The following is a 21,347-nucleotide window of genomic DNA, read 5'->3' on the forward strand; positions in this document are numbered from 1 at the left end:
AAATAATACTATATCCTGCTTTCTGGAGAGATATTTATTTTGAAAGGAGAGAGTAGTTGATAACAGGGAAACTACTTATGAAACGAAATGACTAACTAGTAAACAATTTAATAAATGTTGCAATCGCAACCCATAGGCTATGCAAAGGAAACGTTTTAGTAAATCAGGAACCAGATTACTTGCATATCGAACATAACTATTTAAGCGATAGGTATAAGGCATTTCAATCTTTTTGGCGGCTCAAGAGCATTTACGTCCTGCTTTACCTAAAATTGTTTGTTACCAACTCGTACGAAGGTTTGAACTTCCAAGATATTTGAAAACTTCATTACAATTTTTGGTTGGATCAGGGCGGTACAGTATTGAAACGATTTTTGATTTTTTTTGAGATCAAAATAAGAATGGGAGAACTCACTAAAATTAGCACATCTAATGAACGTTAGTGCTTTTAAAGATGTCTTTAGACATAAATTAAAGATCCAAAATATAATAGTGGTAGTTGAAGTCAGGTTTTAGAGAAATCGTCCGTACAATTCAAACTAGTCGGGTTTATCGTATAGAACATTCAAACGGCTTGGTTATTTGCTTGTGTAATTCCTGCAGGGTTATCACTGTGGTTACTTTCATGTTCGCTTTCGGAGACTTTGAATAGAATATAAACGGTATACTGTACTTTAAAGTTCATTTCATATTCTGGAGAAATCTATCGAATATGTTTTGTTTTAAAGTTGCGTATTTCAACTGTATGAAAGTAGACTTGTTGCAAAATTAACGTCCTCTAAAAGAGTTTTTAGAGTAATGGTATTATGAGAAATCTATATTATTGAAATTGAAGTGTCTGTATTTAATATAAAAAAGAATCATGCTTTGGTCACTTGATATATTTGCGTTATTTATAACAAAAATTAATTTTACTGTAAGGTAGCTTAACACGGGAGTAACTGAGGTTAATTTTTTTGTATTCCACGCTGACGAAGTCACAGAAAACTGCTGGTCCATAGCAATACTGCTTCAGAAACCATTAAAAGACTCTGTGGCAGTTTGTATCGACATTTGAATGTTGAAATAAATCTTATTATACTACTAGCTACTAAGTATTTTTATAATTCTCAATGTATTACGCCACATCCGATTCATGAATTTAAATTGCTTACGACATCCGAAATGCAGCGATGTTCACATAATATGCTTAATATGGTGCTAATTTGCCTGATTTATATCTTCACGCAAATAAGGCATGCGCAAATATATTATTATTTTATTTTATTTGGCACAGATTCATATTAACATCCGCAATATGTCACCGGCAAATCTAACTAATATTTTAAATGCGAAAGTTTAATGTTTCTTAGAAGGTATCTCCAGAACGGTTTAACGGATCTCGATGAAACTTGGCATAGATGTAGAAATTACCGTGGGTTTCTAAGACCAAAATCTCCATTTAAAACATATTGATAACTTTGTTTTGTCAAAGATGATGGACAGGGATGACGATATGTTTTATATTTTATTGTGCCTACGGTTGCTTTGGAAAATACATAGGCTACTGGGTTTTTTATTTTGCGCAAGTGGAGTCGCGGGCGACAGGTTTTTTTTTAGGATAGTATTACATTAGATATCCCAGAAAGTGCGAGGCGATAATTTTAAGATTAACGACAAAGCTTTAGTATGTTCTTAAAGTTAGTAGTTATAATTTCCTTATATGCCTGATAGTATTTTCTGACGATCTTTTTCTATAAAATAATCTAGTTATATTAGTGCTAACTTTGTATATTAGGTAACGGAACATTAATAAAACTGTACGTCATCAAACTTTTATGTTACGACAACCAAGATATTAGAGTTCCGAAGTGCTGTCGTCTGACGTCAGAGATTTACCTAACGGATACCACAAAAGTACATAACGGGTAAGCATATGGTCTTTGTTTTATCGCCTAGCGAAGCTACGGTATTCGCGTGCCTTTCTTTATTATATTAATCAATTGCACATCAAATTATACGCAACTAGAAGACGAAATTAAGTAAAGACTACCTGTCGTCCGAGATTCCATTCGAGAATATAACTATTGAATTATTAGTCTATGTGTTCTTCCAGGCTATGTTCTACATCTATGCCAAATTTTATTGTGATCCGTTGTGTTGTTCTCGAGATACCTTGTGACAAACATCCATCCAAACATTTATAATATTAGTAAGAAGGAATATTTCATCATTATCATCATCATCAGCTCACTATAAGTCCCCACCGAGGGGCTCGGAGCCTACCCTAAGTTTAGGGTGGTTAGGCCATAGTCATCCACGCTGGCCGAGTGCATGTTGGTTGACTTCACACATATCTTTGAATTTCTTCTCAGATATGTGCAGGTTGCATCACGATGTTTTCCTTCACCGCAAGATGGTCGGATAAATGTACATATGTAAATCGAAAAACACAATGGTGCATGGCGGGATTCGAACCCAGGACCTGCAGATTGCAAGTCAAGTGCTTGACTCCTGAGCCACCGACGCTCTCACGAAGGAATATTTAAGACACCCATATGCCCGATTCATAACCTAAATATACCCGTAGACTACTTACACGTTAAACTGCTCATAGCCACCACATGTACTTGCATTTCGCAATTGAATGACGCAATGTTCAAGAAATCACTTACTACATATACGTAGAATAAACCATTATGAAACTTTCTTACAAATTGTACTTCCATACAATTGTAGCATTGTAATAATGAAATGAATACGGTGCGTTTCCACGGCCAAAACATCTACAGCTGACATTTTTTCATTTGTTTTTTACAGATGTTTCTGCAACGAAACCTTCAAGGTGAATGCTACAAATCTGACAAATAATTAAATTACGATTAAAGTACAGTTAATCGTTGCTTAACTTTATTTTGTTTGTATTTTCAATTAATTTCAAATTGATGTTTATTAAAAATTAACTTCAACAATCCTTTTAGAAACAGGACAATTATTCAGGAAAGATTTTCATTATACGGTTTAAATTATATTAAAAAAAAAACTCATCTTATCGTCGTGGAGCCCTATAATGCTGCATGACACTTCACCAAATATTGAAAGTTGTCAAATCCATAAATATCAAAGTAAAAGTGCGTCGATATCTCGCTATAGTAAGATTCAATCAAAATCGAATCGAGTATGCTTATAACGGTGGTAGATACCGCTAATCCACGGCTACCCTGCTACAGCGCGCTACAGTTACGATGGCTTACCCCACTTGCCCGGATATAATTTCACACGAAGGCAATGCAGAGGGCCTAGTACGAATAGTTGCGACAAAAGTTGACATTTGTATTATACGAAATTTATTGGTACAATTTACGCAGTGCTCAAATTCTAATGCAAATTTTGTCGACGACAGTACGAAAACGTTCTCTCGAATATTCGTGATATTTTGGAACGCATGCTTACTATCAAGAAGTACTGAGGCTTTAGACAGAGTTACATTCAATAAACAATATTGTTAGTAGAAACGTCAGAATGTGTCCAAATGTAGATAAATAAATACGTGATACAAAAAGTGTAAGTTTTTACATTTTTTACTTTTACGTTACACTAACTACGAATGCTGTTATGATTTTGCATGCGATCAATCTGTTATTGTTTGTACTGTAAAGCCACTGCTCTGCATTAGTTCTGCCCTCGTATGAAACTATTATAACGTAGATCTGTAGTGAAGAATTTCACTGTCATATGGCGTATGCTGTTCGGCCATTAAAGTGAAACCTACTTTATATGTAAATCGTACCCGAGTAATCACAATTAAAGAAATAAATTTTTAATTTTGGTGAGATCTTATGAATAAATCGTTTTGCATTTAATATAACATATTACTAATATTATAAATGCGATTTTTGGATGTATTTTTATTAGAAGGTATCTCCAGAACAGTCGCATGGATCCCGATGGCATAGATGTAGAACATAATCTGGCAGAACACAACGGCTACTAATTACGTAATTTTTTATTTCCGCTCTGACGGAGTCGCTGGCGAGAGATAGTTTAATAAATAAAGCATAGTTCTTAAGTATTAATAATGTTGAATTCAACTTAATTTAACTGCTAACGGTTCCTAATTTCTATGTTCTTTTATTTACTATGTTGCGTTGTCAAAACACATAAAAAATATATTATTATTTCAACGTTTTCAATGATAATTAGATGGATTTTATTATATAATTATTGCTTAAGCTTAGATGAGTATTAAAAATATATCAGCATTCATTTGTTGAGGCAAAGGTTACTTCGAAGGTCGCCCTTTATAACCCTTCTTTTCTTACGTTTTCTTATGAGGTTAAATTAAATAGCATTAACTGCTTGTTTATAATTAATAATGTATGTGTAAATCTTAGAAACGTGATTGATGAATATTATCATTTGAATGAAAAGAATTTCTTTTGTGACAACTGAATGAGTGACATTGTTGTTAAAATAAATACACAACTTTGTATACAATATGCTATTTGTGATTGTATACAAAGTTTTATACATTAATGACATTTTTATAATTCTGATTGATTGATTAGTTACTAGCTATCCCGCGACTCCGTCCGCGCGATATAAAAAAAAACTTAATAAGTAACCATTATGACTATATTCTACATCCATGCCGAATTTTAGCGAGATCTATGAAGTCATTCTGAAGATATCTTCAAACAAACATCTAATTATCTAAACCATTCTTTCTCAAAGTGGGCGATAACGCCCCCTTGTGGGTGCTGCAGGTCTCAAGTTGCGGGTTATAGTAAAAGTTTCGTTTAGAATACTCCGTGAATATACATATATAGGTCACAATAATTAATTAATTTAATTTGAAGTTATAGTGGTTTTTAAATATGTGAAAATATGGGGGCGCTCAAAATATTATATTTATTCTCAAAGTGGGCAGTAGACAAAATAAGTTTGGGAACCACTGATCTAAACATTCACATTATATTAGTAAAAAGTAAGATTGACTGGCGAATGTTCACAAGAGGCAATCTTTTCTGACATATATTTAGCTTTAATGACACCATTTTGTTGTAATTACGCAAACATTTCTATTTAATTCCATTGTTAAAATCCTCATAAAATTGTTATATCTATTGTTTTAAGAGACTGAATGAGATGGATGGTTGTTTGTTAGAAGGTATCGCCGAAACAGCTCAACGGATCTTGATGAAAACATGTTTACAGATGTAGAACATAGTCTGGAAGAACACTACTACTTATTAGGATTTTTTTTATTATGCGCAGATAGAATGGTGAGCGAAAGTAGTGTCTTTCGTAGTATTTTTTAAATCATATCTACATTGTATTTCAAAACGACTTTGTTAACATTTTCTACTTTTATAACTTAATTAAGCTATTATAATGTTTGTTGACTTTATATCTATGGTAATTTAAAACTTGAAGTTTACCGCACGTCTAAAAATAAAGCAAGTTAACGTTAAAGTTAATATTTACGAGTTTTCTCGAGTACGGATCTTGACGCGCTTTACCCGCTTTCACTTCGGCAACTTAGTTTTGTTCATATGAATTGTTATCTTTTGATTGATGCTAGTAACTTGAAGATTAAAATTGCATTTATCATATTAATAGAACAAGAAATATGAAGAGACTTCATTTTGATTAATTTAAAAATATTTAATTAATTATTGGTTTACTCATAACAATAAATTATAATTATAACTGAAAAATCTTTACACAGTAGTTAAGACACAATGTTAATTTAAAAATAAAAATACAGGGAAACTTCTATGACTGCCAATTTAATCCGTATAGACAACTAGCTGCCGCGACTTAGTCCGCGCGGAATAAAAAAAAACTTAATTAGACTATGTGTTCTTCCAGGCTATGTTCTACATCTATGATTTCAACGAGATCCATGGAGTGATTCTGGACATACCTTCAAACATCCATTCATCTATCTAAACATTCGCATTATAATATTAGTAAGATAATCCAGCAAGTGAGAACTTCGGTGGCTCAGGTGTCAAGCTCTTGACTTGTAATCTGCAGGTCGTGGGTTCGAATCCCGCCATGTATCAATGTGTTTTTCGATTTCCGATTTATACATGTACGTGACGACGTTCTTACGGTGAAGGAAAACATCGTGATGCAAACTGCACATATCTTAGTAGAAATTCAATACAAGCAATTAAGTAAATATTAAGAGTAATAAGTAGTTCAAATAAGCTTATACTATAGTATGCAAAATGCTCAAGCACTTAAGGTTTCTAAGCTAGTTATGCCGTTAGTAATCGGACATGATTCTGGTGAGTTAACTGCTGTAAATCTCGATCTGGGTTTATATGTTACTCTTATTCAAGTTTTCCTAAACATATAGCTAGGAACAGTTGCTACAACCAGTTTAATAAACATAGATTGTTATTATACCATCATATAATAAAATAAATTGTTTATATTCTGAGTAAATACAAGAATGTTTTTATGTGTTAGAATAACTTTCTATTCTTTTAAAAGTAAATGTACTTATTTGCTGAAGCATGCTTTATATATTGTATTAAAACAACGATTTGCAGGTAAGTTAAAAACTGGTAAGTATTTTTCTCTCTTGTCTTAATTGTCAGATAAACAAACTTATGGCTTGTGGGGTGAATAGAGGGTGTTCTTTTATATCGTTTGCCAAATTAATGTCTTTATACAACGAAAATAGCACCGATATAACAGCAAGTATAATCTAGTAAATCTAACTTAAACTGCTAAACAATTCTTAAAAATTTCATAACATAACGCCATCTGGTGTAAAAATATTAGAATAAAAGTGTATTTTTGCTTACCAAAGCTTTGCGTTTAATCTTACTAATATTGTGAATGTTTACATGGATTCATGGATGCATGGATGTTTGCAGGTATCTGCAGAACGTCTGAAAGGATCTCGATGAAATTTGGCATATAGAACATAGACTGGAAGAGCACATACGCTACTTATTGTTTTTTTAATTCGCGCGGACGGAGTCGCGGGCGACCTCTAGTGTTGATTAATGGTAGCATACTGTATATTTATAATGGTAAAACTAACGCTAAGTGAATAATCTAGCGTCCGTTTTATCATGAGTAGTGATGCATGGCTCGCAAAGTGAAACGTGATCAGTTTTCCTGCTGATTACAGATTTGCTATGAAATTTATGAAAGCCTGTCCAATCTGTAATAAACTGGAATAAACGAGATGCTATTAATTCGTGTTATGTTATTATAAGTTGTTTGTTAAATTGTTTAAATGAAGATCTGTATATCTATTTTTATATTGTAAGATGACACATGAACAAGCGGCCAAAATGTACTATTTACAGTATAAATCCTTAACTGATGTCTTTTCCTGATAAGTTTTATCGATTTAGTCAAGATAATAAAGTATGGTTTTCTTAACAATTACCAATTATAATATGTTTTGTATTTTTTTTGGATATGAATGTACTATATTAAAAATATGATAAATAAATGATGAATAAAAATCTAATAGTATTTTAATCTTTTAACATAATCTTATTAAATACTCAACATCTTATCTTGCGTTTAGACTATAGAGAGGAATTAAAAAGAAAGATTTGAAATGAAAAACGAGTTATCTAATTTCCACAGTAACTTTTAACTAACAGTTGTAACAACAAGTCAGTTTAATAACTAACCTGTACAAGTTAACAAAAGACGTAATATTACAAACTTCTCGTAACACGTAAACTGGTTTTTAACAAATGCAAATCGATGTAACTTTAGAGAGAATATGCAGATTACTTTTCGAAACACGAAATTTTCTCGATAAGTAAAAGTTCCTTTATTATTTATCGTTAATAACAAAGTATGGAGTGAAAGTGATCGACGCCATTTTGTATTTAATTTATAATATTCGCAATCTACTCACAATCTATGTCAAATGTCACAGACAGAATATAATATTAATGTATATTGCATATTAAATATATTTATCCTGCTGCGATCATTTGACTCTATAAAGGAGGTCATATTTAAATAATTTTTAAATTATATTAGTATAATTTCGTAATGTTATTGATTTTACATAAGTTTTAATGTTGCTTGATGTAATCTATTTAACTATTATATTTAATATCATCGTATTAATTTAAACTTAAAAAAACAATATTAAACTTGAGTTTTAAAGTTGAATGTGTACTATTACTTTACTAATATCAATGCGAATGTTTAGCTTGATGGATGGATGGATGTTTGTTATAACGTATCTCCAAAATGACTCAACGGACCTTGGTGAAATATGACATTAATTGGTGGATTACAACATTAAAGCATTAAGTAAAAAAACCTAATAGGGCTTTCTTCTTAATTTCGCACTGAAGGAATCGCGGGCGACAGCTTGTGTTTTTATAAGTGAAGTCTCATCGGACCGTCGGATAAAGACGGATAAAAAATTTGCTAGATTTAAATAGCTATATCTTCCTTGTTTACTTTACTATTCATTCAAAAACTCAAAGAACAATTACTCGAATACTATCAAATATAATACGATTTCACTTGTTTCTATTTATGATATCATCAATCCTCGCAGACTAACATGACCAGCTTAGGGGAAAGTATACAAGCTTTCGCCCCGTATCTAACATCCAGCTTTTGTAACTTAAATGCAAATATAGTATCCGTAAATGTGTAATTTCAAACCATTTAATATTGAAATATGTAAAACTAAATATCATTACGGTTAATAATAGGTAAAGGGGTAAAATGTTTATATATTTATATGTAGTTTTGATGAAATGTATCTTAATACTTAGCACATAATTGCAATGAAATCAAACATGTGAATTCTACTAACCCGCATTAGGCCAGCATGATTAACTACGGCCTTTTAATATAGGGTGGAAAAGATACTCTGTCTTCTGAGGGAAACACAGGGCAAGTGTGAGACTTAACTCACTAAAACACCTACAGTGGCCATCCTAAGTGCAATTGTTGCGAGACACGGAATCTCCAAAGGAACGCACCGGGAAGACTGACCGCCGAATAACTCGTAAAATACAAGTCCCTCAGTTGGACTTTCTTTTATAATTTAATTTTACTTTTAAGTACGGTATTTAACTGGTAAATTATATCTGATTAGCGGTCGCCCGCGATTCCGTATGCGTGGAATTAAAAAAAACATAATTAGAAGCCTAGGTGTTCTTCCAGACATTCTACATGTATGTCAAATTGCATCGAGATACGTTCAGACGTTCTGAAAATACCTTCAAACAAACATCCATCCATCTAAACATTCGCATTTATAATATTAGTAAGATATATGCACCGTTATTTTAACTCTCACTTACTCGAATAAAATTTATAAATCTTTGAAGTGCTGTGCAATTTACGTAGCTATTAACGGTGCATATTAAGATCAGTGTCATTATGTAGGCTAAATAATGAACGACTTTCCAATTAACAAGGATAAAGTTATAAAATAAACATCAATTACTTAATCGTCCTCAAAATACAGAAAAATCAAACTAGCTGTAGCCCGCGACTCCGTCCTCGCTGTATTATAGCAATAAAACCTTATTGTGTTCCAAGCTTCTACATCTATGTCAAATTTCAGCGAGATATATACAGTCGTCCTGGAGATACCTTATAACAAACATCTATCCAAACATTTGCATTTATAATCTTAGTAAGATGTGCATGACAAAGAATTAATTTCAAAACAAATAAATTAGGAAGTAATTATAACATAATGATAAAAATGAAAAAAATTATACATATAATAAATTCGTTATTTACACGTTTTTGTATAACTTCCTTTAAACATTATTAGTCCTGTCCATCCTTTGGCGCGAATGGCGCGCTTTCATTACAAAGTCAAGTTTCAGTTTGATTAGTAAGGAGACATAAACATTGATATTTTAATAAAGATAGTGTTGCGCCGATACACTGGCACAGTGTCGGATTTTCTTCGTAACACTTACTTAAATAAAATATATAAAAACACTTTAAAATTCACAAAAATAAAACACAAATTAAGTTGATATATCTGTTTACAACGTATAAAATATTTTTCTTGAAAAATATAATATATCAAACGGTAAAACCAAATGAATACGTAGAAACCATTTTAAAATTACAAAACATTTTTAACACAAATTATTAAAGTGAAAATTGTTTACAACGTCAAAAATGTTTTTCTGGAAAAATAAAACATAGTGGACTCCAAAACACTGTTCAGCGTATAAGTGTCAGTCAGTCGGGCTTTTCGAATTTTAATAAACTAGCAACTAAGTGGCTACAGGCATACCTATAATACATTTTTCTAAAGCAAACAGACCATTAAGTGGCACGCAGTTTCAGTATTAAGTTTAATTATATCAAATAAAAAAATATCTTGTAATAAATACAGCCTAAGTCACTGATAGTGTAACTTCACAGCAGTGAAAGAATTTTAAATACTGTTTTTTATATATCACTAGCTGTCGCCTGCGATTCAGTCCGCACGGGATTAAAAATAGATGTTGGCCGATTCTCAAACCTACTCAATATGCTCACAAAATTTCATGAGAATCGGTCAAGCCGTTTCGAAGGAGTATAGGAACGAAAATTGTGACATGAGAATTTTATATATAAGGTGGCAAACGAGCGAGCGGCCTCCTGAAATCGCTGAGATAGCGAAGTGATACTGATTCATTTGTTTCGGGACCTATTACTAAATGCAAAAAAAAATCTTTCCGAGCTCTAAAGTACAGTTGTATTATCAAGATTGAATGTTAACGAATTGAATTGCTATTAAAATATGATTTCATGTTTACATGCTGTTCTACTCAAAAATATTTCTCGTAGTCTTAATGTGTTTAGTCAAATATGTTTTTTTAGTTTGCGAATTATTATACTGTACATATTAAACAACAATGATAGAATGAATCCGTACAGTTAACATGTCTCAAGAGGTCAATGAACCTTACCAAAAGAAAGATGAATGTGTCATACGAGAAAGGTAATAGCTTCAATCCGTTACCTTTCAGAATTATTTCTTTACTAGTTGTCGCCCGCACATCTATCCGCAAGGAATTTAAAAGAAACTTAATAAGTAGCCTATGCGTTCTTCCAGATTATGTTCTACATCTGTTCCAAATTTCATCTAGATCTGTTGAGCCTTTCCGGAGATATCTTCAAACAAACCATCATCAATCATTAAACATTATAATATTAGTAAGAAGTATGATGATTACATAAACATAGATCAGACTGGTTGGTGCTCGCGTTCTACTAATCTTCTAGAATTAAACACATATTATACATAATAAGTGTATAAACACAGATTGCTTCAAGCTTTTGCGGAAAGTATTAATTTCCCGACGAGCGCTAGAAAGTTGCCTGTCTGGACTTGTATGCGGGTTAGGTCACACTGAAAATATCTAGATTATAATAGGACTTAATATAAACGCATATTATTCTTCAAAATGCATTAACTATTTATGTTGGTTCATTTTAGTTGTAACCAAAATGTAAAGGTCCTCAGGAAAGACCTATTTAATAAAAATCAAACAAACACAAAACTGCTTAATTTTTAACTGTAAAATTAAGATAATAAAGTCGTTTTTTTGATAACAAAATATTATCAGTACAGGATTTAGACCAAAGAAATCTTTTACTCTATAACATTAGTTTATATTAAAAACTCAAACTACGATAAGTGTGTTACACTTATGAGTTCTCACTGCTAACACTTGTACAAAGACACGTTGAAAGGTGTCTCTTAAAAGCAATGCATATACAGTTCGACATGACTGACGATGTGATGCTTTATACATGTTTTTTTAACAATGGAAACCTATAGTTATACAATGGTGTCAACAGAATAATAAAGACACGACATAATTTCTGTCAGCATGTTTTTAAGCTGTCTGATAATCGTGCAAGCATCGACACTCTCAATTTCATTGTACTTTTTTCCTTTCAATTTATTGTTGGCTGAACCCTGACCTCAGCTTTCGCTCGCGTCCACAAAAACAAGATAATAAACGTTTCCGCCTACTCACTATGAACTTGAAAATAAAATTTACTGAAATTGACACATTAACAGGTAAGTGATTTGTGTATTATATGGTTACTTCTAATCTTAAACGAATTTATTTTTATTTATAAATATAATGCAATCAACCATTTGTAATTATAGTAAGTGTCGCTAGCGAATTCATCCGCGCGGGACGAAAAAAAAACTTAATTAGTAGCCTATGTGTTCTTCCAGGCCATGTTCGACATCAAAGCCAAATTATATCTGGATCCGTTCACCCGTTCTTGAGATACCTTCAAAAAACATCCATCCATCCATCCATCTAAACATTCGCATTTTAAATCTTAGTAAGATTGAAAATACTGGCAATATTCGTTTATTCATAAGTTATACCGTATCCTGATTGCCAGAACCGTATACCCGATTGTTGTTTGTCGTTTTAACCGAAGTTGTATCGTGTAAATACAAAATTCTTTATTTTAAATATAAAATTCTCATGTCACAATGTTAGTTACCATACCCCGCCAATATGGTTTTATTGATTTTTATGTAATTTTATATGCATATTCAGTAGGTCTGAGAATCGGCTACTATCTAACTAATCCAGAGCGACGGAGTCACAGGCGATAGCTAGTTTGCAAATAATAAAATCAAACTTAAACAATTTAACTTATATTAAGCAATTATTACTAGCTCTTAATCTCTGCAACAAACACAATAGCAAGCCCAATAATGAGTAAAAGAACCGTAGCGTACCAAGATTCTTTAGAGAACAACTAGGTCATAGCGTGCTTGAAACCTATTTCTCACTGTATACATGTTATGTGTAGAAAATGAATTTATATCATTTGTTAAATTACTACAAAAAGGTAGACCATTCGTTACGGACGTTCACGAATGAACGCATGAAATCAACAATCTAAAGTTGAAATTGTAACGTCGTAAAGTTATCATAGTTCTTGTCGCGCCCGATTTTAACAAAAATTTATACTAATGCTTCATACTCTCGTGGGAACAACTGCGCCATTTGTTGTCGACTAGCGATCATCCGTGACTTCGTCAAGTATAAAACTCAAAAGTAGCCTATAATATGCCTATAAATCTCTTCAAAATCGATCCAACGATTCCGGAGATTATAAGGAACAAACGAGGTCTTGCGTACAGACAGATCTTTGTTCGCCGATTTAGGAACTGATTTTAATCTACATTTTATTTTTACAAACAACTAGGACAAGTGTGTTCTTTTCTGATCTATGCGTGATGTTTACGGACAATGTAGATTTTAGATTGTTCTATACAGTATAACTAGCTGTCGCCCGCGACTACGTCAACGCGAGATTAAAAAAACTTAATTAGTGGCCTTAAGTGTTCTTCCAGTCTAAGTTCATCTATGCCAAATTTCAGCGAGATCAATACAATGGTTCTGGTGATACCTTCTAACACACATCTATCTAATTATCCATCCATCTAAACATTCGTATTTATATTAGTAAGATTTCGTCATATACAATATTTGTAATTAAAAATATCTTCATAAATCGAGGTATAACCGATTCAAATTCGAATTACATTTTTAATTCTATAGCAGCATTAAAATAACTTTCACCGGCTTCATTTAAAAAAAAAAACTCCTAAATGCGAGACTATACGAGTGTTAACATAGACCCGTTCAAAGTCCCGTCAAAATTCACAAGTCATATCAGAAAGTGTGTTAAATCTCATTTCAATATACGAAGTTCATTATGAGTTACTTTTCAAGTGGACAACGTTTTTTTGAGCACAAACAATTTTATATATGTATTGAATTGAATAAATGTAGGCTTCTAGGGCTCTAGTGAATAGTCATAATAAAACTTTATTATTTAATGACCTACTATAACAGTGTTTCGATTTACAGTTCTACGTTTGTCTGTCTGTAAACACATTGTTGACGATCGGAAAAGATGATAAAGCACTAGCTGTCGCCTGCATCTCCGTCTGTGCATAATGAAAAAAAAAACTAAATTAGTAGCCTATTTGAACTTTTTATTGAGCCTTATTCTTCCAGACTATGTTCTATGCTAAACAGCGGGATCCGTTGAGCCGTTTTTGAGCTAACTTTAAACAAACATCCATCTGTCCATTTATCCAAACATTCGCATTTATAATATTATTTATAGACCTATCAAGTAAACATTAAGTAAACTAAGCTAAGATTTATAAAGTACTAGCAGTTGACTGCGACTTCGTCCGCGCGAAATTATTTAAAAACTAGTAATAAATACTACTTGATACTTGATGACCACGACCAGTCTGACAAGACTGTAACGACGAAGAAAAAGAAGTAATAAATATGACTCCTATATGACCTAACTGTGATCTGTAGCTTCACAACAGTGAAATAATATTTCCAATCGGTTCAATAGTTTCTTTTTTTTATAATTTAATGACCTGGTAACATAGACCTTTAGGTCATATCTTATTCATTAGTTTCGGAGTCTATTCAACACAGACTATCAAATCTTTCCTCCTTGTAATAATAGTATAGACGACCAGATAAAAAGTTATATTATTTAAACTGCAATTTTTTTAATATAAGTCATAAGTATATTTGTTATTATACTTATTGTGTACTAATTAAATAAGACTAGATTAGTTTGAAAGCGTTTACCTTAAAACTAGGGCGTTAGTTAAAAAGTATGTTATTTACATAGACATTTGGTAATAAGTGCTTCATACAATGCTAAGAATTTAGTTGCAGTATACGTTTTTGGTTCAGCCAGTTTTTTAAAGCAATATTCAGATGTGTACCAAAGATAGGGTATGACGAAAAATTTTACATTTAACATATAAATTTGTACGCATTGCAAATAACCGACACTGACTAACATTTTAATATTAAACCAGATTTACTTTTTTAAAGATTAGTTGATTAGATTAAACAAGAGTCAGTGGAGCTTTTGTTAAGGACCTGAACAGACAACACCGTAATCTTACATATTAAGGTTAGATCGTTTTTTCCTTTTACGTTTATCGGCGTTCTTACGTTTCGTATTCCAGTTATTTTGCTTAGTGCTATCTTAGTGTCATTTTCTTGAGACATGGTGATCGCCAGCAGATGATCAAGAAGGGACTAGTCGATGGTTAGAAGTAAATTTTTTTTTACAAGTATTTTATAAAAAATATTGTATTATCTACAGGTGTCCCAGTATTTCGAAGTATTTTATATAGCAACTAGCTGTCGCCCGCGATTTCATCTGCGCGGGATTAAAAATAGATGTTGGCCGATTCTCAGACCTACTCAATATGATCACAAAATTTCATGAGAATCGGTCAAGCCGTTTCGGAGGAGTATGGGAACGAAAATTGTGACACGAGAATTTTATATAGCAATTATTCATTTTTTGATTACCCTAGGCCACCCTCCCCTCTTCGCAATGCCCATGTCTCGAGAACCCATTTCAACTAGCTTATTAATTTATCAATTATTTTTTGTGTATAGCTTTCGCTATAGAAATCCTGGTTACAGTGTCAGTTCGTGACATTGATGAGACACAAATCTGTGCCGGACACGACAACACCTTTTTGTTGTCACGTGTATATTGCTTATTACAATATAATGTTTTTATAAACATTCAATTTGCATATACAAAATAGACAGACAGAGTTTAAAAACATAAAACATCTCCATCTTAACTAAACTTTTTATCTTGACATTTTATTTCAAGTTCACTTAACCACTAAATTATTTTGAACTAATTTAACTGATATACGCATACAGTTTGTTCTTTCCATTATTTTTATTAAAAATACTAATGAATAAGACTTATAAACAGCAGAACTTTAATAATAAAGAAAGCATAGCTAATTAAGAAGTCATTAAATTCGCCAATTTTCTAAAAAAAATATAAATTAAGCAATTCAACTTATCTTACTAATATTATAAATGCGAATGCTTTAAAAGAAGGATGGATGGATATTTGTTTGAAATTTGATATACAAAGGCTACCTAATAAGTTTTTTTTTAATTTCACGCGGACAGAGTCACGGGCGACAGCTACTAAATATGTAAGATATAAAGGAAAAATGTAACAATCTCTCTGAACCACATTTGATATCTTTATCGCCTTATGTTCAATTGTGTGGTTAAACATAACCATTGTTGCCAAACTGGGCAACTATCACAAAATTATCATTCCTCGTACAAGTTGAACGTAACATGATGTCATCTGAACTTAACTTATTCAAGTATTTCAAGTTAAACTTCACTTTCATGCGTACGTTTGTTATTCAAAGTAAGTAAATTTTAGTTTCAAATTGCATTAAGTGAACACGTTTGTGTGCAATACTTTTTCTTTCATCCATACATACATACATTCCAGTTCGATGCCAAGTCATACAAGATTCATGGCATCGGAATCTCAACGTATACAAACTAATGCGAATCGATACTTAGACATCTTCAGACATAGACTTTCGCTTACTTAAAGCAACAATAGAAAGTCTAAATAATAGACATTGATAATAATCAGGGAATCCTCTCGTCTTTCCATCGGCAAACATCAAATCAAACTGTGAGTTTCCACTGGCGAAATAAACGTATAAAAACAAATTTATCTTAGTACTTTTATAAGTAAAATAAAAGAGTTATATTCATACGAGATTTTGAGCAAAGAAATCCTACGATAAACAATATATAACTAGCAGTCGAAGGCGACTCCGTTCGCGCGGAGATAAAATTATAAGTGGCCTATGCGTTCTTCCAGACTATGTTCTATATGCCGAATTTCATCGCGATCCGTTTAGCCATTCTAGAGTTACCTTCAAACATCCATCCATCCATCTAAACATTCGCATTTATTATATTATATAGTAAAATTACATTACTATGATAATTCAACTGATATTTTAAAAAGAAACAAAACATATTCCTAATTAAAAATCAAGTAAATCATAAAGCGGCTTTCACTAAATCTTGTAAGAGACATATTTTCAAGTTCAAATCCATACTTTCTCTGAATACAAAGCAAGAATATTTGCAATTTTTACATTTGGCAAGTTTGTCTATAAGAATAATGAACTTCACGTTATTCTAACTGGAAAGAATAGACATTTTACTTGATTTGTTGATAAGAACTTAACGGAAATTTGCAAATTGAATACTTTAAAATAATGTTAAAATCATGACTCCACTATTATTATGCATAGAAAATACTCGGAAATATCTAATAGTAATGACCTGAAAAAATACAATGTTTAAAGATAAATAATAAACTACTATTACTGTTAGTTTATATTACCAAACTATTAGTGTACATATAAATATATATACACAAACATATCGTCGGTGGCAAAGGGCACTTCACTTGTAATCTGCAGGTCGTGGGTTCGAATCCCGCGATGTGCCAATGTGTTTTTCGATTTTTGATTTACATATGTACATTTATCCGACGTTCTTACGGTGAAGGAAAACATCGTGATGCAACCTGCACATATCTGAGAAGAAATTTAAAGATATGTGTGAAGTCAAGGTTGACTATGGCCTAATCAGCCCCTAACATAGGGTAAGCTCCGAGCCTCCCGGTAGGGACGTATAATGAGCTGATGATGATAGCTATATCAGTTTGTCAAACTCAGTTTTTACCAATGGTAAAAAATAAAATAAAAAATCTATTCGAATAACAGAAGAGCCTGTATCTTAGTCATGTTTTTCGACTTAATTGTCGACTTTTAAAAAAGAAATGTAAAAGCATACGATATGTTAAAAGATAACGTAACAAACGGGTTCGATCACGACATTATTATGTAAAAATAATACAATAACAAGCTTCAAACGTAGTGAAAACTAAATAAAGAATATTCGAACTTGTCTAATTTTCAACCAGTTTTCGCTTCTGACGCAATCACATAACTTTTACTTATGAACTTGGATCCGTATGGAGAAAGGTAAGAATCTTTTTACACGCTAACTGATATTCTTTAACGTCCTAATTAAAATTTTAAACACATTTCGTAATTTAATTATGCAATATGGCCGCCAAAAATTCACTTTTCTCATTAAATTATAACAAAAAATTCAACAACATAATTCAATGTTTCCTGATGATTTTCTTACATATGTTTGATATTTATTTCAATTTTATAAAACTTTAACTCACATCGGCGCTGAGGTCTATTCGACTTCATCAAAATTCTTAAATTAATAATCTTATGATTCCATAAATATAGTCATAAAATTGATTTATACAAGAAAATACTAAATTTATTTATAACGCAATACGCAAGTGTAAAAATCACCCTTTATCTATCTTTCACAATCCCTGTCGACAGTACTGATGACAGATAAAAATATAATGAAAATATAAAGATAAATTGATATAGTTAGTAAAAATAATATAACCAAGGAACTATGTCGTTAAAGTTATTCATTAAGCCACATAGCAAAGTACACTATAGTGCCTTTATTCCTTGTCAGCCACTTAGTAGCCGTGATCATGATCCATCTTTCAGAATACCATTGTCAACTTTATTGGGATCTACTAATGATGCATCGTGGCTGGCATTCTAGAAATTTTATTGCTTTTATTAAGCGTAACTATCCTATCAGTTCTTCATCTTCAGGTGACCAATATTATAGGTATTAAACATCAATCAAAGCCCTAGAAAACACTGGATACCTTCTGATTTGATGACTCTATGCATTTGGATTCATATTATGCGCTATAAAATTAATGGAATTTCTCCAGAAAGTTCTATACAATCTTTTCTCTATGTGCATAAAAATTAAATAGCAAAATGAAAGCGCACAAATTTGTCTATAGTCGTTTGAAAATGTTTCATAATATGTTTCCTTTTTTCATTTATTTAATTGAGTAATAAAATATATTTCGCATTGGAAGATATAAGCTATTTTGAATGTACCCGCAAATCTTAAAGTATAAAATTAAAAACAGTTGTTTGTCATGTTAAATTTCAAAATTATTAATTAAAATATCCTACATTTGTTACGTGTGTTTTAACATTAAATATTTACCTCATGATCAGTACATAAATAAAACTAATAAAATATTATTTAAATTAACAATCTGAATGAACTTACCATAATAGAGCTCCAAAATAAACAATCCAGGATTAAGTTTTATTTCTCGAAATTATAGTATAAAATAAAACTTTTCATCAAAACAATAATTCAGATTAAAACTTTTTTTCACGGTCTATCACAAATGACACATCACAAATTAAATTCCCGCGTTAAAAAATGAGAACGCGCGGGAGCTTCGAATGACAGTTGTTTTTTTAAATCGCGTGACAAAGGTATGTGAGATGTGGAGCCGTGAGCCGTGCGTTTCGGATGCGTGCTATGCATACGCCGGACGATGGTCAACTGTGGAAGAAACTGCGCGCATAGACGTTTTGCGATTGCGATGCAGTTGTTTTGAACTCGAACAAACGTAATTGTAACACATGCCGATAAAGTTGCGATTTATTTTCTATACAACTTAATTTGTACGGATTGACAATTAAAATAATAAAATTTAGATAAATATAAAAACTTATTGTTGTAGGTTTACTGAAATTTTGATATTTTAATTAATTCACTTGTGTATTAAATGGTCGAGATTTATTTTAAGTTTTAATGTGAAATTTAATATTAGTTCATGATTCTTTTAGATAATGTTACTTTCCAATGAAGTAATAATTATTCCTAGATCCTTTATAGGATTCGTGTAGGTTTTATAAATTTTAAAATACTATAATACTATATTCAAATTTTATTTATAAAATAATCGACGTACAACAAATTTTGTTGTAAATTTCAGTTATGGCTGTATGACACCTACTCGTTGCTTCTGTTAGTGATATAAAAAAAAATAATTATTCAGTGAAAGTGCGCGCTTCTTTTAAAAATTTTAATTTTGGACATAAACGTTTATTGCTCATCCGTTTATCATTCTTTGTATTTTTAAAGCTTTCACTTTGAATATTGAGAGCTTTTTGAATTTGCTGTATCATGCAAAGTTCTAACAATCACTAATACTTCGATCAGCTAAATATTAATTCATCATCATCATAATAATCAGCCTAGATTTATTCACTGCTGGACGTAGACCTCCCCCATTGGTTGCCACAATGCCCGGTCCTGTGCGGCCCGCATCCGTAATATTAATTGTCTAAACATCATGACGTGTCATTTGTTTTCTCAGTCTCCAAACATGTCCTAAAGTGTACTAAAATCTATTTTTTTTAAATCTAAAGCTTAGATTTTATATTCTACGACTCAGCTAGTATATTTTTTCATATTTATTTTTCTTCTTATTTATAATATAATATAAGACAAAATATGAACAGAACTTAAATTTAAATTATATTGTCTGTGTCGTACAAATACGATGACTTAATTTAGAATACGATATCGTCTCAAGGCGGTCTATCACGAATATTTGCGATATACATTTTTGTACCATCATTGACAAAATATGTATTAGTTTTGTCGTTGTAAGCTACGCCTGATAGCATAACTGTACAAAGCGATGTGATGATGTTACTAATGCTTTCTAGTAAATTTTCGTGCTAGGCCCTCCATTATCTGTCTTGAAGCGTATTGTACTTTTGACACCTAATAGTAAATATTGCGAAATATATCAAATCAAAGAAATATCGATACTCTTAAATTAGTAAATTTAAAATTAATAAAAGCAAAAAAACAGATAGAGTAAAAAGGAACAGAAAAAACCATTTCAATAACGTTATACGCAACTAGCAGTTACTCGCGACCTCGTCCGTTCGATATTTCAAAAAAATGTAGATATAAATATAAGCTATTTCTCCCGGGGATGTGTAGCTTCTCAAAATTGAAAGAATTTTTCAAGTACGTTCAGTAGTTTCGGTGCCTATTCATTGCAACTTCATGGCTTTATTATGAATTAATCAAATAATTTAAGTGTAATTTAAAGATTGTCTTAGAAAGAATACTATAGAAATGCTGGAATTACTAACAAATCGTATCTATTTGAACCATTCATAACCTCGTATGCAAGAAATATATGTTTACATTACAATATATAAATATTTATATAATTTAAGGTTACATTCTTGAAAATCTCGAACTTCAAAAATGTATAGAACTAACAATAACATTCGATAAGTCACGTGATTGTCGTGAGACAGTTTGCTGATTCGCTTCGAAGTGAACGCTCTTTGTTTAGCACCCCAGGTATTTTGTTAGTGGAAATACACCTTAAGCACGAATAGTTCAACTTTCAAACATTTAAAAACATAAACAGAAAGCAAGTGAACTCAGTTCACTAGAAAGCGTCTATTTGGTACTGAGCCAAAAAAGTGCGTGTTTTCAACACACGCATTTAATTGCATTTTCATCACGCACTCGCAATAG

General features: G+C 31.7%; 1 protein-coding gene across 2 annotated transcripts in view; it reads right to left on the reverse strand.

Annotated features, from left to right (window-relative positions):
* The window catches only part of LOC106117833 (uncharacterized), a 36,963-nt gene that overhangs the window by 11,630 nt on the left and 3,986 nt on the right, over positions 1-21,347 (reverse strand). Inside the window, exon 1 of one of the 2 annotated variants that reach the window (XM_013312296.1) lies at positions 19,053-19,323. The exons of the other annotated variant lie outside the window; for it this stretch is intronic. The gene's annotated coding sequence lies outside the window, so the exon portion shown is untranslated. Of the gene's footprint in view, positions 1-19,052; positions 19,324-21,347 lie in introns of those variants that run through there. 2 annotated transcript variants of the gene reach the window in all.

Source organism: Papilio xuthus, unplaced genomic scaffold, assembly GCF_000836235.2.
Source record: "Papilio xuthus unplaced genomic scaffold, Pxut_1.1 DF827679.1, whole genome shotgun sequence".
NCBI classification, from domain to species: domain Eukaryota; kingdom Metazoa; phylum Arthropoda; class Insecta; order Lepidoptera; family Papilionidae; genus Papilio; species Papilio xuthus.